Raw genomic sequence first — 17,674 nt, 5'->3', positions numbered from 1 at the left:
CAGTTTACAAGTCATTTGTGATTCTAATCCACATAATTTAAGTTGACTAGGTAACCATTTAACCATGGCCTTATAGACCCCTACAGTATGTATTTAACCATGGTCTTACAGACCCCTACAGTATGTATTTAACCATGGTCTTATAGACTCCTACAGTATGTATTTAACCATGGTCTTATAGACCCCTACAGTATGTATTTAACCATGGTCTTATAGACTCCTACAGTATGTATTTAACCATGGTCTTATAGACTCCTACAGTATGTATTTAACCATGGCCTTATAGACCCCTACAGTATGTATTTAACCATGGTCTTACAGACCCCTACAGTATGTATTTAACCATGGTCTTATAGACTCCTACAGTATGTATTTAACCATGGTCTTATAGACCCCTACAGTATGTATTTAACCATGGTCTTATAGACTCCTACAGTATGTATTTAACCATGGCCTTATAGACCCCTACAGTATGTATTTAACCATGGTCTTATAGACCCCTACAGTATGTATTTAACCATGGTCTTATAGACTCCTACAGTATGTATTTAACCATGGTCTTATAGACCCCTACAGTATGTATTTAACCATGGTCTTATAGACCCCTACAGTATGTATTTAACCATGGTCTTATAGACCCCTACAGTATGTATTTATCCATGGTCTTATAGACCCCTACAGTATGTATTTAACCATGGTCGTATAGACCCCTACAGTATGTATTTAACCATGGCCTTATAGACTCCTACAGTATGTATTTAACCATGGTCGTATAGACCCCTACAGTATGTATTTAACCATGGTCTTATAGACCCCTACAGTATGTATTTAACCATGGCCTTATAGACTCCTACAGTATGTATTTAACCATGGTCTTATAGACTCCTACAGTATGTATTTAACCATGGTCTTATAGACTCCTACAGTATGTATTTAACCATGGTCTTATTGACTCCTACAGTATGTATTTAACCATGGCCTTATAGACCCCTACAGTATGTATTTAACCATGGCCTTATAGACCCCTACAGTATGTATTTAACCATGGTCGTATAGACCCTTACAGTATGTATTTAACCATGGTCTTATAGACCCCTACAGTATGTATTTAACCATGGTCTTATAGACTCCTACAGTATGTATTTAACCATGGTCTTATAGACTCCTACAGTATGTATTTAACCATGGTCTTATAGACTCCTACAGTATGTATTTAACCATGGCCTTATAGACCCCTACAGTATGTATTTAACCATGGTCTTATAGACCCCTACAGTATGTATTTAACCATGGTCTTATAGACTCCTACAGTATGTATTTAACCATGGTCTTATAGACTCCTACAGTATGTATTTAACCATGGTCTTATAGACCCCTACAGTATGTATTTAACCATGGTCTTATAGACCCCTACAGTATGTATTTAACCATGGTCTTATAGACCCCTACAGTATGTATTTAACCATGGTCTTATAGACCCCTACAGTATGTATTTAACCATGGTCTTATAGACCCCTACAGTATGTATTTAACCATGGCCTTATAGACCCCTAGAGTATGTATTTAACCATGGTCTTATAGACTCCTACAGTATGTATTTAACCATGGCCTTATAGACCCCTACAGTATGTATTTAACCATGGCCTTATAGACCCCTACAGTATGTATTTAACCATGGCCTTATAGACTCCTACAGTATGTATTTAACCATGGTCTTATAGACCCCTACAGTATGTATTTAACCATGGTCTTATAGACTCCTACAGTATGTATTTAACCATGGTCGTATAGACCCCTACAGTATGTATTTAACCATGGTCGTATAGACCCCTACAGTATGTATTTAACCATGGTCGTATAGACCCCTACAGTATGTATTTAATCATGGTCTTATAGACCCCTACAGTATGTATTTAACCATGGTCGAATAGACCCCTACAGTATGTATTTAACCATGGTCGTATAGACCCTTACAGTATGTATTTAACCATGGCCTTATAGACCCCTACAGTATGTATTTAACCATGGTCGTATAGACCCCTACAGTATGTATTTAACCATGGTCTTATAGACTCCTACAGTATGTATTTAACCATGGTCTTATAGACCCCTACAGTATGTATTTAACCATGGTCTTATAGACCCCTACAGTATGTATTTAACCATGGTCTTATAGACCCCTACAGTATGTATTTAACCATGGCCTTAGAGACTCCTACAGTATGTATTTAACCATGGTCTTATAGACTCCTACAGTATGTATTTAACCATGGTCTTATAGACCCCTACAGTATGTATTTAACCATGGTCGTATAGACCCCTACAGTATGTATTTAACCATGGTCTTATAGACCCCTACAGTATGTATTTAACCATGGTCTTATAGACCCCTACAGTATGTATTTAACCATGGTCTTATAGACTCCTACAGTATGTATTTAACCATGGCCTTATAGACCCCTACAGTATGTATTTAACCATGGCCTTATAGACCCCTACAGTATGTATTTAACCATGGTCTTACAGACTCCTACAGTATGTATTTAACCATGGTCTTATAGACCCCTACAGTATGTATTTAACCATGGTCGTATAGACCCCTACAGTATGTATTTAACCATGGCCTTATAGACCCCTACAGTATGTATTTAACCATGGCCTTATAGACCCCTACAGTATGTATTTAACCATGGTCTTACAGACTCCTACAGTATGTATTTAACCATGGTCTTATAGACCCCTACAGTATGTATTTAACCATGGTCGTATAGACCCCTACAGTATGTATTTAACCATGGTCTTATAGACTCCTACAGTATGTATTTAACCATGGCCTTATAGACCCCTACAGTATGTATTTAACCATGGTCTTATAGACCCCTACAGTATGTATTTAACCATGGTCTTATAGACCCCTACAGTATGTATTTAACCATGGCCTTATAGACCCCTACAGTATGTATTTAACCATGGTCTTATAGACTCCTACAGTATGTATTTAACCATGGTCTTATAGACCCCTACAGTATGTATTTAACCATGGTCTTATAGACCCCTACAGTATGTATCTAACCATGGCCAGACCCCTACAGTATGTATTTAACCATGGTCTTATAGACTCCTACAGTATGTATTTAACCCTGGTCTTATAGACCCCTACAGTATGTATTTAACCATGGTCTTATAGACTCCTACAGTATGTATTTAACCATGGTCTTATAGACTCCTACAGTATGTATTTAACCATGGTCTTATAGACCCCTACAGTATGTATTTAACCATGGTCTTATAGACCCCTACAGTATGTATTTAACCATGGTCTTATAGACCCCTACAGTATGTATTTAACCATGGTCTTATAGACCCCTACAGTATGTATTTAACCATGGTCGTATAGACCCCTACAGTATGTATTTAACCATGGTCTTACAGACCCCTACAGTATGTATTTAACCATGGTCTTATAGACCCCTACAGTATGTATTTAACCATGGTCTTACAGACCCCTACAGTATGTATTTAACCATGGCCTTATAGACTCCTACAGTATGTATTTAACCATGGTCTTATAGACCCCTACAGTATGTATTTAACCATGGTCTTATAGACTCCTACAGTATGTATTTAACCATGGCCTTATAGACTCCTACAGTATGTATTTAACCATGGTCGTATAGACCCCTACAGTATGTATTTAACCATGGTCTTATAGACTCCTACAGTATGTATTTAACCATGGCCTTATAGACTCCTACAGTATGTATTTAACCATGGTCTTATAGACCCCTACAGTATGTATTTAACCATGGTCTTATAGACCCCTACAGTATGTATTTAACCATGGTCTTATAGACTCCTACAGTATGTATTTAACCATGGTCTTATAGACTCCTACAGTATGTATTTAACCATGGCCTTATAGACTCCTACAGTATGTATTTAACCATGGTCTTATAGACCCCTACAGTATGTATTTAACCATGGTCTTATAGACCCCTACAGTATGTATTTAACCATGGTCTTATAGACTCCTACAGTATGTATTTAACCATGGTCTTATAGACTCCTACAGTATGTATTTAACCATGGTCTTATAGACCCCTACAGTATGTATTTAACCATGGCCTTATAGACTCCTACAGTATGTATTTAACCATGGTCTTATAGACCCCTACAGTATGTATTTAACCATGGTCTTATAGACCCCTACAGTATGTATTTAACCATGGTCGAATAGACCCCTACAGTATGTATTTAACCATGGTCTTATAGACCCCTACAGTATGTATTTAACCATGGCCTTATAGACTCCTACAGTATGTATTTAACCATGGCCTTATAGACCCCTACAGTATGTATTTAACCATGGTCTTATAGACCCCTACAGTATGTATTTAACCATGGTCTTATAGACCCCTACAGTATGTATTTAACCATGGTCTTATAGACCCCTACAGTATGTATTTAACCATGGTCTTATAGACCCCTACAGTATGTATTTAACCATGGTCTTATAGACCCCTACAGTATGTATTTAACCATGGCCTTATAGACCCCTACAGTATGTATTTAACCATGGTCTTATAGACCCCTACAGTATGTATTTAACCATGGTCTTATAGACCCCTACAGTATGTATTTAACCATGGTCGTATAGACTCCTACAGTATGTATTTAACCATGGTCTTATAGACCCCTACAGTATGTATTTAACCATGGTCTTATAGACTCCTACAGTATGTATTTAACCATGGTCTTATTGACTCCTACAGTATGTATTTAACCATGGCCTTATAGACCCCTACAGTATGTATTTAACCATGGTCTTATAGACCCCTACAGTATGTATTTAACCATGGTCTTATAGACACCTACAGTATGTATTTAACCATGGCCTTATAGACCCCTACAGTATGTATTTAACCATGGTCTTATAGACCCCTACAGTATGTATTTAACCATGGCCTTATAGACCCCTACAGTATGTATTTAACCATGGTCGTATAGACCCCTACAGTATGTATTTAACCATGGTCTTATAGACTCCTACAGTATGTATTTAACCATGGTCTTATAGACCCCTACAGTATGTATTTAACCATGGTCGTATAGACCCCTACAGTCTGTATTTAACCATGGTCTTATAGACTCCTACAGTATGTATTTAACCATGGCCTTATAGACCCCTACAGTATGTATTTAACCATGGTCTTATAGACTCCTACAGTATGTATTTAACCATGGTCTTATAGACCCCTACAGTATGTATTTAACCATGGTCTTATAGACTCCTACAGTATGTATTTAACCATGGTCTTATAGACTCCTACAGTATGTATTTAACCATGGCCTTATAGACTCCTACAGTATGTATTTAACCATGGTCTTATAGACCCCTACAGTATGTATTTAACCATGGTCTTATAGACCCCTACAGTATGTATTTAACCATGGTCTTATAGACTCCTACAGTATGTATTTAACCATGGTCTTATAGACTCCTACAGTATGTATTTAACCATGGTCTTATAGACCCCTACAGTATGTATTTAACCATGGCCTTATAGACTCCTACAGTATGTATTTAACCATGGTCTTATAGACCCCTACAGTATGTATTTAACCATGGTCTTATAGACCCCTACAGTATGTATTTAACCATGGTCGTATAGACCCCTACAGTATGTATTTAACCATGGTCTTATAGACCCCTACAGTATGTATTTAACCATGGTCGTATAGACCCCTACAGTATGTATTTAACCATGGCCTTATAGACCCCTACAGTATGTATTTAACCATGGTCTTATAGACCCCTACAGTATGTATTTAACCATGGTCGTATAGACCCCTACAGTATGTATTTAACCATGGCCTTAGAGACTCCTACAGTATGTATTTAACCATGGTCTTATAGACTCCTACAGTATGTATTTAACCATGGTCTTATAGACCCCTACAGTATGTATTTAACCATGGTCTTATAGACCACTACAGTATGTATTTAACCATGGTCGTATAGACCCCTACATTATGTATTTAACCATGGTCTTATAGACCCCTACAGTATGTATTTAACCATGGTCGTATAGACCCCTACAGTATGTATTTAACCATGGTCTTATAGACCCCTACAGTATGTATTTAACCATGGGCTTATAGACCCCTACAGTATGTATTTATCCATGGTCTTATAGACCGCTACAGTATGTATTTAACCATGGTCTTATAGACCCCTACAGTATGTATTTAACCATGGTCTTATAGACCGCTACAGTATGTATTTAACCATGGTCTTATAGACTCCTACAGTATGTATTTAACCATGGTCTTATAGACCCCTACAGTATGTATTTAACCATGGTCTTATAGACCCCTACAGTATGTATTTAACCATGGTCTTATAGACTCCTACAGTATGTATTTAACCATGGTCTTATAGACCCCTACAGTATGTATTTAACCATGGTCGAATAGACCCCTACAGTATGTATTTAACCATGGCCTTATAGACCCCTACAGTATGTATTTAACCATGGTCTTATAGACCCCTACAGTATGTATTTAACCATGGTCTTATAGACTCCTACAGTATGTATTTAACCATGGCCTTATAGACTCCTACAGTATGTATTTAACCATGGTCTTATAGACCCCTACAGTATGTATTTAACCATGGTCTTATAGACCCCTACAGTATGTATTTAACCATGGTCTTATAGACTCCTACAGTATGTATTTAACCATGGCCTTATAGACCCCTACAGTATGTATTTAACCATGGCCTTATAGACCCCTACAGTATGTATTTAACCATGGTCTTATAGACCCCTACAGTATGTATTTAACCATGGTCTTATAGACCCCTACAGTATGTATTTAACCATGGTCTTATAGACCCCTACAGTATGTATTTAACCATGGTCTTATAGACCCCTACAGTATGTATTTAACCATGGCCTTATAGACCCCTACAGTATGTATTTAACCATGGCCTTATAGACTCCTACAGTATGTATTTAACCATGGTCTTATAGACTCCTACAGTATGTATTTAACCATGGTCTTATAGACCCCTACAGTATGTATTTAACCATGGTCTTATAGACTCCTACAGTATGTATTTAACCATGGTCTTATAGACCCCTACAGTATGTATTTAACCATGGTCTTATAGACCCCTACAGTATGTATTTAACCATGGTCTTATAGACCCCTACAGTATGTATTTAACCATGGTCGTATAGACTCCTACAGTATGTATTTAACCATGGTCGTATAGACCCCTACAGTATGTATTTAACCATGGTCTTATAGACCCCTACAGTATGTATTTAACCATGGTCGTATAGACCCCTACAGTATGTATTTAACCATGGTCTTATAGACCCCTACAGTATGTATTTAACCATGGTCTTATAGACTCCTACAGTATGTATTTAACCATGGCCTTATAGACCCCTACAGTATGTATTTAACCATGGTCTTATAGACTCCTACAGTATGTATTTAACCATGGTCTTATAGACCCCTACAGTATGTATTTAACCATGGTCTTATAGACCCCTACAGTATGTATTTAACCATGGTCTTATAGACCCCTACAGTATGTATTTAACCATGGTCTTATAGACTCCTACAGTATGTATTTAACCATGGCCTTATAGACCCCTACAGTATGTATTTAACCATGGTCTTATAGACCCCTACAGTATGTATTTAACCATGGTCGTATAGACTCCTACAGTATGTATTTAACCATGGTCGTATAGACCCCTACAGTATGTATTTAACCATGGTCTTATAGACCCCTACAGTATGTATTTAACCATGGTCGTATAGACCCCTACAGTATGTATTTAACCATGGTCTTATAGACCCCTACAGTATGTATTTAACCATGGTCTTATAGACTCCTACAGTATGTATTTAACCATGGCCTTATAGACCCCTACAGTATGTATTTAACCATGGTCTTATAGACTCCTACAGTATGTATTTAACCATGGTCTTATAGACCCCTACAGTATGTATTTAACCATGGTCTTATAGACCCCTACAGTATGTATTTAACCATGGTCTTATAGACCCCTACAGTATGTATTTAACCATGGTCTTATAGACTCCTACAGTATGTATTTAACCATGGCCTTATAGACCCCTACAGTATGTATTTAACCATGGTCTTATAGACCCCTACAGTATGTATTTAACCATGGTCTTATAGACTCCTACAGTATGTATTTAACCATGGTCTTATAGACCCCTACAGTATGTATTTAACCATGGTCTTATAGACCCCTACAGTATGTATTTAACCATGGTCTTATAGACTCCTACAGTATGTATTTAACCATGGCCTTATAGACCCCTACAGTATGTATTTAACCATGGTCTTATAGACTCCTACAGTATGTATTTAACCATGGTCTTATAGACTCCTACAGTATGTATTTAACCATGGTCGTATAGACCCCTACAGTATGTATTTAACCATGGTCTTATAGACCCCTACAGTATGTATTTAACCATGGTCTTATAGACCCCTACAGTATGTATTTAACCATGGTCGTATAGACCCCTACAGTATGTATTTAACCATGGTCGTATAGACCCCTACAGTATGTCTTCCAGTGTCTTCTCTATTAGAACCAAGACCAGTAACATATTCAGATGATGATTTCATGCTCCACTGAACCTTATGGCCGTGCTTCTGTGTGGGCCTACTCTCACCCACTGCTCCCAGCCATGTATGGTTTGGTAACACATGTCCCAGCCTGGTGTCTGTATGGTTTGGTAACACATGTCCCAGCCTGGTGTCTGTATGGTTTGGTAACACATGTCCCAGCCTGGTGTCTGTATGGTTTGGTAACACATGTCCCAGCCTGGTGTCTGTATGGTTTGGTAACACATGTCCCAGCCTGGTGTCTGTATGGTTTGGTAACACATGTCCCTTCCTGGTGTCTGTATGGTTTGGTAACACATGTCCCAGCCTGGTGTCTGTATGGTTTGGTAACACATGTCCCAGCCTGGTGTCTGTATGGTTTGGTAACACATGTCCCAGCCTGGTGTCTGTATGGTTTGGTAACACATGTCCCAGCCTGGTGTCTGTATGGTTTGGTAACACATGTCCCAGCCTGGTGTCTGTATGGTTTGGTAACACATGTCCCAGCCTGGTGTCTGTATGGTTTGGTAACACATGTCCCAGCCTGGTGTCTGTATGGTTTGGTAACACATGTCCCAGCCTGGTGTCTGTATGGTTTGGTAACACGTGCCCCGGCTTAGGCTCCTGCTATTGGAATATGGACAAGGGAGCGGGGAGGAGGGGTGGGTGAGAGGCTTTTGTTTGGGAACAGTGGACCGGATGTGATGTGAGCCTCTGAATAGCTGAATGGGGTTCAGTCATAGCCCCTTTGTCTGTCTGCCCCGGCTGTTTCTGGGGCTCTCTGTCCCCCTGATCCACTATGTCCCAAATAGCACATTGTTCCCTATACAGTCCTCTACTTTCCACCAGGAACCATAGGGAATAGGGTGCCATTTGGGATGCTGGCCCAGTCTACATGAATACCCATAGATGGAGCAGCCAGGCAGTGCTCCTCTCTTCTGCTCCTCTTCTCCTCCTCTCTCCGTCTCTGTTCTCCACCCCCTCTCCTTTCATTGGCAGTCTGCTCAGTAAGCAGACAATGATTAAACTAACTGGCAGCATAAATCTCTGCCTTCAACTCTAACTCACCCACAGGGGCCAGTCTGTGATGCCACATAGTGTCTTCAGAAAGTATTCATACCCCTTAAAGCCTGAATTCAAAATGGATTCAATATGTTTTTCTCACCCAACCACACATAGAATACCCCATAATGACAAAGTGAAAACATTTTTGGAAATATATTGAAAATTAAATATGGAAATATCTCATTTACATACACTACCGTTCAAAAGTCACTTAGAAATGTCCTTATTTTTGAAAGAAAAGCCATTTTTTTTGCCCATTAAAATAACATCAAATTGATCAGAAATACAGTGTAGACATTGTTAATGTTGTAAATGACTATTGTAGCTGGAAATGGCAGATTTTTATGGAATATCTACGTTGGCATACAGAGGCACATTATCAGCAACAATCACTCCTGTGTTCCAATGGCACGTTGTGTTAGCTAATCCAAGTTTATCATTTTAAAAGGCTAATTGATCATTAGAAAACCTTTTTTGCAATTATGTTAGTACAGCGGAAAACTGTTATTCTGATTAAGGAAGCAATAAAACTGGCCTTTAGACTAGTTTAGTATCTGGAGCATCAGCATTTGTGGGTTTGATTACAGGCTCAAAATGGCCAGAAACAAAGAAGTTTCTTCTGAAACCCGTCAGTCTATTCTTGTTCTGAGAACTGAAGGCTATTCCTTGCGAGAAATTGCCAAGAAACTGAAGATCTCGTACAATGCGGTGTACTACTCCCTTCACAGAACAGCACAAACTGGCTCTAACCAGAATAGAAAGAGCGGAAGGCCCCGTTGCAGAACTGAGCAAGAGGACAAGTACACATTAGATTGTCTAGTTTGAGAAACAGATGCCTTACAAGTCCTCAACTGGCAACTTCATTAAATAGTACTCGGGGATGTTGGCCTTCTAGACAGAGTTCCTCTGTCCAGTGTCTGTGTTCTTTTGCCCATCTTTTATTTTTATTGGCCAGTCTGAGATATGGCTTTTTCTTTGCAACTCTGTGCAACCAGTCTCCATCTCCTTAGCGATCTTACTCTGCTTTCACCGGCCATTCCACTGAATTCAAAACTTGGGTCAACGTCTTCCGTGACAACACTGTTGATCACCGTTTCAGAAGACTCTACAAAGTCTGGTTCAGTGACGATGTTTTTACCTAAATCAGCGATTTCCTCCTTGTCTGATTCATTTTCAGAGTCAAAGAGAGTCAGCATGGCACGATCGTCCTCCGGAAAGTGGAGAGCAGTATCAACACTTTTGTGGTTATTCATGATATATTTTTCAAAAAAGCTGCCGTAGAAATGCTGAAATACTACACATACTGAGCAGCTCATGTTATAGACAGAAACATTCTTCATGGCAGACCAATCTGAACTCGGGATGTCCAGCCCATTCATTATCTCAGCCAATCATGGCTACTGGCTTTTTCTGTGGCAAAACCAACTAGTTCATAATTTAACAATTTTATTCATATTTACAGATGGCATACAAGTTTGTTATTAAGGCACATGAAAGTTCACATGTTCCAGAAGGAATTTCTGCCAATAAGGCATTTTGATAAAAAAAAGAATTATGTTCAAAAGGCTCTCCTGTGAAGTAGTGATGTGTGACATACTCCTAGTTTCCTGAAACGAGTCACATATAAGGTCCCACAGGGTGCTTTTCTGGTGACACTGTGAGTGATATATTTAGAATTCAAGGCACACTTAACCTAAACGTCCCACCTAGTCAACAGCCAGTGGAATTGCGTGGCGCGAAATACAAATACCTCATAAATGCTATAACTTCAATTTCTCAAACATATGACTATTTTACACCATTTTAAAGACAAGACTCTCGTTAATCTAACCACACTGTCTGATTTCAAAAAGGCTTTACAGCGAAAGCAAAACATTAGATTATGTCAGGAGAGTACCCTGCCAAAAATAATCACACAGCCATTTTCAAAGCATTCATATATGTCACAAAAACCAAAACCACAGCTAAATGCAGCACTAACCTTTGATGATCTTCATCAGATGACACTCCTAGGACATTATGTTATACAATACATGCATGTTTTGTTCAATCAAGTTCACATTTATATCAAAAACCAGCTTTTTACATTAGCATGTGATGTTCAGAACTAGCATACCCACCGCAAACTTCCGGTGAATTTACTTAATTACTCACGATTAACGTTCACAAAAAACATAACAATTATTTTAAGAATTATAGATACAGAACTCCTTTATGCAATCGCGGCGTCAGATTTTAAAATAGCTTTTCGGCGAAAGCACATTTTGCAATATTCTGAGTAGATAGCCCGGCCATCACGACTAGCTAATTTGACACCCACCAAGTTTGGCCCTCACCAAACTCAGATTTACTATAAGAAAAATTGGATTACCTTTGCTGTTCTTCATCAGAATGCACTCCCAGGACTTCTACTTCAACAACAAATGTTGTTTTGGTTCGAAATAATCCATAGTTATATCCAAATACCTCCGTTTTGTTTGTTCGTGCGTTCAGGTCAGTATCCGAAGGGTGACGCGCGAGCGCATTTCGTGACAAAAAATGTCTAAATATTCCATTACCGTATTTCGAAGCATGTCAAACGCTGTTTAAAATCAATTTTTATGCGATTTTTCTCGTAAAATAGCGATAATATTCCAACCGGGCGACGTTGTATTCGTTCAAAGACTGAAAGAAAAACATGGAGTCCTCTCGTGGACTCGCACTCCAGTGTCATTGTTCCCTGCCTGACCACTCACAAAAGCTCCTGCTGTTTTTCGCCTGCAGACTGCAGAGACGTCAGAGACGTCATTCCACTTGCTGGCGCCTTCTGAGAGCCAATGGAAGCCTTAGAAAATGTCACGTTACAGCAGAGATGCTGTATTTTTGATAGAGATGCCACAGAAGGAGAACAAATTATCAGACAGGGCACTTCCTGTATGGAATCTTCTCAGGTTTTGCCCTGCCATATGAGTTCTGTTATACTCACAGACAACATTCAAACAGTTTTAGAAACTTTAGAGTGTTTTCTATTAAAATCTACTAATTATATGCATATTCTCGTTTCTGGGCAAGAGTAGTAACCAGTTTAAATCGGGTACGTTTTTTATCCGGCCGTGCAAATACTGCCCCCTAGCCCCAACAGGTTAACCAGCATGGCTACCACACCATTCTGCAGCGATACGCCATCCCCCATCTGGTTTTCACTTATTGGGACTATCATTTGTTTTTCAATAGGACAATGACCCAACACACCTCCAGGCTGTGTAAGGGCTATTTGACCAAGAAGAAAGTGATTGAGTGCTGCATCAGATGACCTGGCCTCCACAATCACCTGACCTTAACCCAAATGAGATTGTTTGGGATGAGTTGGACTGCAGAGTGAAGGAAAAGCAGCCAACAAGTGCCCAGCATATGTGGGAACTCCTTCAACAAAGTTGGAAAAGCATTCCAGGTGAAGCTGGTTGAGAGAATGCCAAGAGTGTGCAAAGAAGTCATCAAGGCAAAGAACTGTGTTCTTCTTCAAAGAATAATAGAAAAACTCTTAACTTGTCATGTCAGTAAAAACATAGCAATGATTCGAATGAAGGCGGTTTACCTCAAGTTGTGTCTATGGATAGTATTTGAGCCTTATAGGCAGCAAATGTGTCCAAACTAGCACCCTATTCCCTATGTAGTGCACTTCTTTCAACCAGGGCCCATAGGGAACAGGGTGCCACTTGAGACTGGAGCTGTGTTCTCATGTAAAGCATTTGAGACGAAGACTCCGTGTCCTAGACATCCCCTCTGGGCCATCTCACTGTAATTAACTACATTGAGGTTTGAGACTTTGAAAATGAAATCATCATGGTATTTCCTCTATGCAGATTGCCAGGGGTCTCAGATCATCTCAAAGGTTAGCCCTTAATGCTCTGGCCTTATCAGGGACTGCCAGGGATTCTTTCTTCCAATGGATGCGTATTGCTGCTTCTCTCGCTGTCTCTCTCAATTTCTTTCTGTCTCTCTCTGCCATTTTCTCTCTCTCTCTGCCATTTTCTCTCTCTCTCTGTCTCTCTCTACCTCTTTTTTTCTCTATTTCTGTATAGACAGGAGTAATTATATAATTTTGGTGAATGTATTTCCATCTACTTCCCTATTGGACCTACCGCTGTGCCATTTCTGTCCTGTTCTATTGGTTTTCATTTAACTTTCTTTTATTGTCCAGAAGCCAAAGACACAATCCTAGTTATATTAGCAGCCCATCCTAGTTTAGCCTCTCTTGGGTCGGGGGCAGTATTTTCACCTCCGGATGAAAGCGTGCCCAAAGTAAACTGCCTGTTACTCAAGCCCAGAAGCTAGGATATGCATATAATTGGTAGTATTGGATAGGAAACACTCTAAAGTTTCCAAAACTGTTAAAATAATGTCTGCGAGTATAACAGAACTGATATGTCAGGTGAAAACCTGAGAAAAATCCATCCAGGAAGTGAAATTATTTTCATGTGGCTGTTTTTCAACTCAATGCCTATAGAGAATCCAATGGGTTAGGAATCAGATTGCAGTTCCTATGGCTTCCACTAGATGTCAACAGTCTTTAGACATGGTTTCAGGCTTTTATTTTGAAAAACGCTGAGTAAAAAGCCATTTTGGTCAGAGGACAGAGGAAGTATGCAGACCTGTTTTGGGCGCGCTCACGTGCCGTTTGTTATTTTTCCTTTCTATTGAAAACGGTATTGTCCGGTTGAAATATTATTGATTATAAAGACAATAAACAACCTGAGGATTAATTATAAACATCGTTTGACATGTTTTTACGAACTTTACTGGTCCTTTTAGGATGTATTCGTCTGCCTGTTGTGACTGCTTTGGAGCCAGTGGATTACTGAACAAAACGTGCCAACAAAACTGAGTTTTTGGGACATAAAGAGGGACTTTATCAAACAAAACAAACATTTACTGTGTAACTGGGCGTCTTGTGAGTGCAACCATATGAAGATCATGAAAGGTAAGTGATTAATGTTATTGCTATTTCTGACTTTCGTGACTCATCTACTTGGCTGGTAAATGTTTGTATGCTTTTTTACGAGGGGCGCTGTCCTCAGATAATTGCATGGTATGCTTTCGCCGTAAAGCCTTTTTGAAATCTGACACAGCGGCTGGATTAACACGAAGTTAATCTTTAAGCCGATGTAAAGCACGCTGTTTAGAATGGTGTTTTCCTAAGTGCGCTGTTTAGAATGGTGTTTTCCTAAGTGCGCTGTTTAGAATGGTGTTTTCCTAAGTGCGCTGTTTAGAATGGTGTTTTCCTAAGTGCGCTGTTTAGAATGGTGTTTTCCTAAGTGCGCTGTTTAGAATGGTGTTTTCCTAAGTGCGCTGTTTAGAATGGTGTTTTCCTAAGTGCGCTGTTTAGAATGGTGTTTTCCTGCAAATTGCATTTTGGCAAATGTTTGAAAATGAAATTTTGTTGGCTGCTTCATTACATTAGTTGCATGTTCTGGATGTATTACCATAATCTACATGTGGTTTCTGTGGGTGGACACCCTAATTAATAGGTTATGCACTCAATGCATATGGGTCCTGTAAATTTATCAAATGGCTGGTAAATAAAATCTGCCCGGTCATGTTGTCCGGCGTCACATTTTCCTAACAGAAACCCTGACACACACACACACACACATCCTCCTCTAGTAGTGAGTGGTGTGGGGGTAGAGTGGAGCGGACCCAGGGTCAGTGTTGATTTGCAGCCTGCCTGGCCGGAGGAGGAGGGGGTTGGGGCTCGGTAAACAGCAGTGGGCTGGAGGACTGAATAGAACCTAGGCTCAGATTAGCATATTAATGAGGCCAATACTAACCCCCTGGCCCCTCCTCTATTCACTTCAATTTTAAGGCTTTATTGGCATGGGAAACATATGTTTACATTGCCAAAGCAAAAGAAGGATTCTCTCTCTCTCTCTTTCTCTCTCTCTGCACTTGCTCCTCTCCCCACACCCACTTCTCTGACTGAGGGAGTGGAGTACACAGTCTGCTTCTGTCTTTTCTGGTTCTTCCTCTCATTCAACCTGAAACAATTGCTTTCTCCGTCTCTCCATATCCTTCTCTCCATTCTTGCTGTCACTCTGCCTCTCACTCTCCTCCCATTCTTACATTCTCTCTCTCTCTCTCCCCCCATTATTACGCTCTCTCTCTGTCACTCTCTCTGTCACTCACACTGTCACTCTCTGCACACACCCTGTCATACACTCTTCCTCAGGTGAGTTTAGCACACTGGTCTCTATCCTCAGAATGAGTACAAAGTGAAGCGAGCGGTGTGGAGTTGTGTTGTTTTGGACTACTGTTCTCTGCTCTCCTGTTCTCCTCTCCTGCGAGGCGGCAGGAGTTGGTTGCGGGGCACCTGGGCTAGGATTAGTATTCTGGGGGAAGGCTCTCAGCCGGAGGCTTAGCAACGCTAACCAGTCAGCCGGACGGACGGACAGCCAGCCAGCCAGACAGAACTACTGTGGATTTCTCCACCGGGACAGAAGCAGCAGAACAAATGAGCTGTATATTCACAGTGGAGGGGCTAAAAACCTCAACACAGTGTTGATCCACCTTGTTCTTCGTGCCCCTGTTTCAGGGCTGAAAACTGGGCCAGCACTTGGCTGGGACTCCCTCTCTTACTCTGGATGTCTTGGATGTGTTTCTCTCTTGGAGCCCCTTCCCCCTCCTGTCCCAGACCCTAGTGCTGTCTCTGGACCAGGGGTTGAGTGGTGGAGTAGACTGGGGGAGTGGGTAGAGTGAACTGGGGCTGTGTGGATCTGACTTGGCCCTAGGTGTAGGGGATTAGGAGCATTGTGGGTCGGCGTAGACGGGGAGGTTGGTGTTACTTGGTAAGGAAGTAAAGGGTTAGTGTGGTGTAGGGGGAGGTTGGTGCTATTTGGTAAGGAGGTAAAGGGTTAGTGTGGTGTAGGGGGAGGTTGGTGTTACTTGGTAAGGAGGTAGAGGGTTTGTGTGGTGTAGGGGGAGGTTGGTGTTACTTGGTAAGGAGGTAAAGGGTTAGTGTGATATAGGGGGAGGTTGGTGTTACTTGGTAAGGAGGTAGAGGGTTTGTGTGGTGTAGGGGGAGGTTGGTGCTATTTGGTAAGGAGGTAAAGGGTTAGTGTGGTGTAGGGGGAGGTTGGTGTTACTTGGTAAGGAGGTAGAGGGTTTGTGTGGTGTAGGGGGAGGTTGGTGTTACTTGGTAAGGAGGTAAAGGGTTAGTGTGATATAGGGGGAGGTTGGTGTTACTTGGTAAGGAGGTAGAGGGTTTGTGTGGTGTAGGGGGAGGTTGGTGTTACTTGGTAAGGAAGTAAAGGGTTAGTGTGGTATAGGGGGAGGTTGGTTCTACTTGGTAAGGAGGTAAAGGGTTAGTGTTGTATGGGGGAGGTTGGTGTTACTTGGTAAGGAGGTAAAGGGTTAGTGTGATATAGGGGGAGGTTGGTGTTACTTGGTAAGGAGGTAAAGGGTTAGTGTGGTGTAGGGGGAGGTTGGTTCTACTTGGTAAGGAGGTAAAGGGTTAGTGTGATATAGGGGGAGGTTGGTGTTACTTGGTAAGGAGGTAAAGGGTTAGTGTGATATAGGGGGAGGTTGGTGTTACTTGGTAAGGAGGTAAAGGGTTAGTGTGGTGTAGGGGGAGGTTGGTGTTACTTGGTAAGGAGGTAAAGGGTTAGTGTGGTATAGGGGGAGGTTGGTGCTACTTGGTAAGGAGGTAAAGGGTTAGTGTGGTGTAGGGGGAGGTTGGTGTTACTTGGTAAGGAGGTAAAGGGTTAGTGTGGTGTAGGGGGAGGTTGGTGCTACTTGGTAAGGAGGTAAAGGGTTAGTGTGGTGTAGGGGGAGGTTGGTGCTACTTGGTAAGGAGGTAAAGGGTTAGTGTGGTGTAGGGGGAGGTTGGTGCTACTTGGTAAGGAGGTAAAGGGTTAGTGTGGTATAGGGGGAGGTTGGTGCTACTTGGTAAGGAGGTAAAGGGTTAGTGTG

General features: G+C 40.7%; 1 protein-coding gene across 2 annotated transcripts in view; it reads left to right on the top strand.

Annotated features, from left to right (window-relative positions):
- LOC106570401 (focal adhesion kinase 1) overlaps positions 1-17,674 on the top strand; it is a 211,937-nt gene that overhangs the window by 70,003 nt on the left and 124,260 nt on the right. The gene's annotated exons all lie outside the window — the stretch shown is intronic.

Source organism: Salmo salar, chromosome 14, assembly GCF_965601325.2.
Source record: "Salmo salar chromosome 14, fSalSal1, whole genome shotgun sequence".
Lineage (NCBI taxonomy): Eukaryota > Metazoa > Chordata > Actinopteri > Salmoniformes > Salmonidae > Salmo > Salmo salar.
Note: the sequence above shows the minus strand (reverse complement) of the source record. Positions and strands in the feature narration are given on the sequence as shown.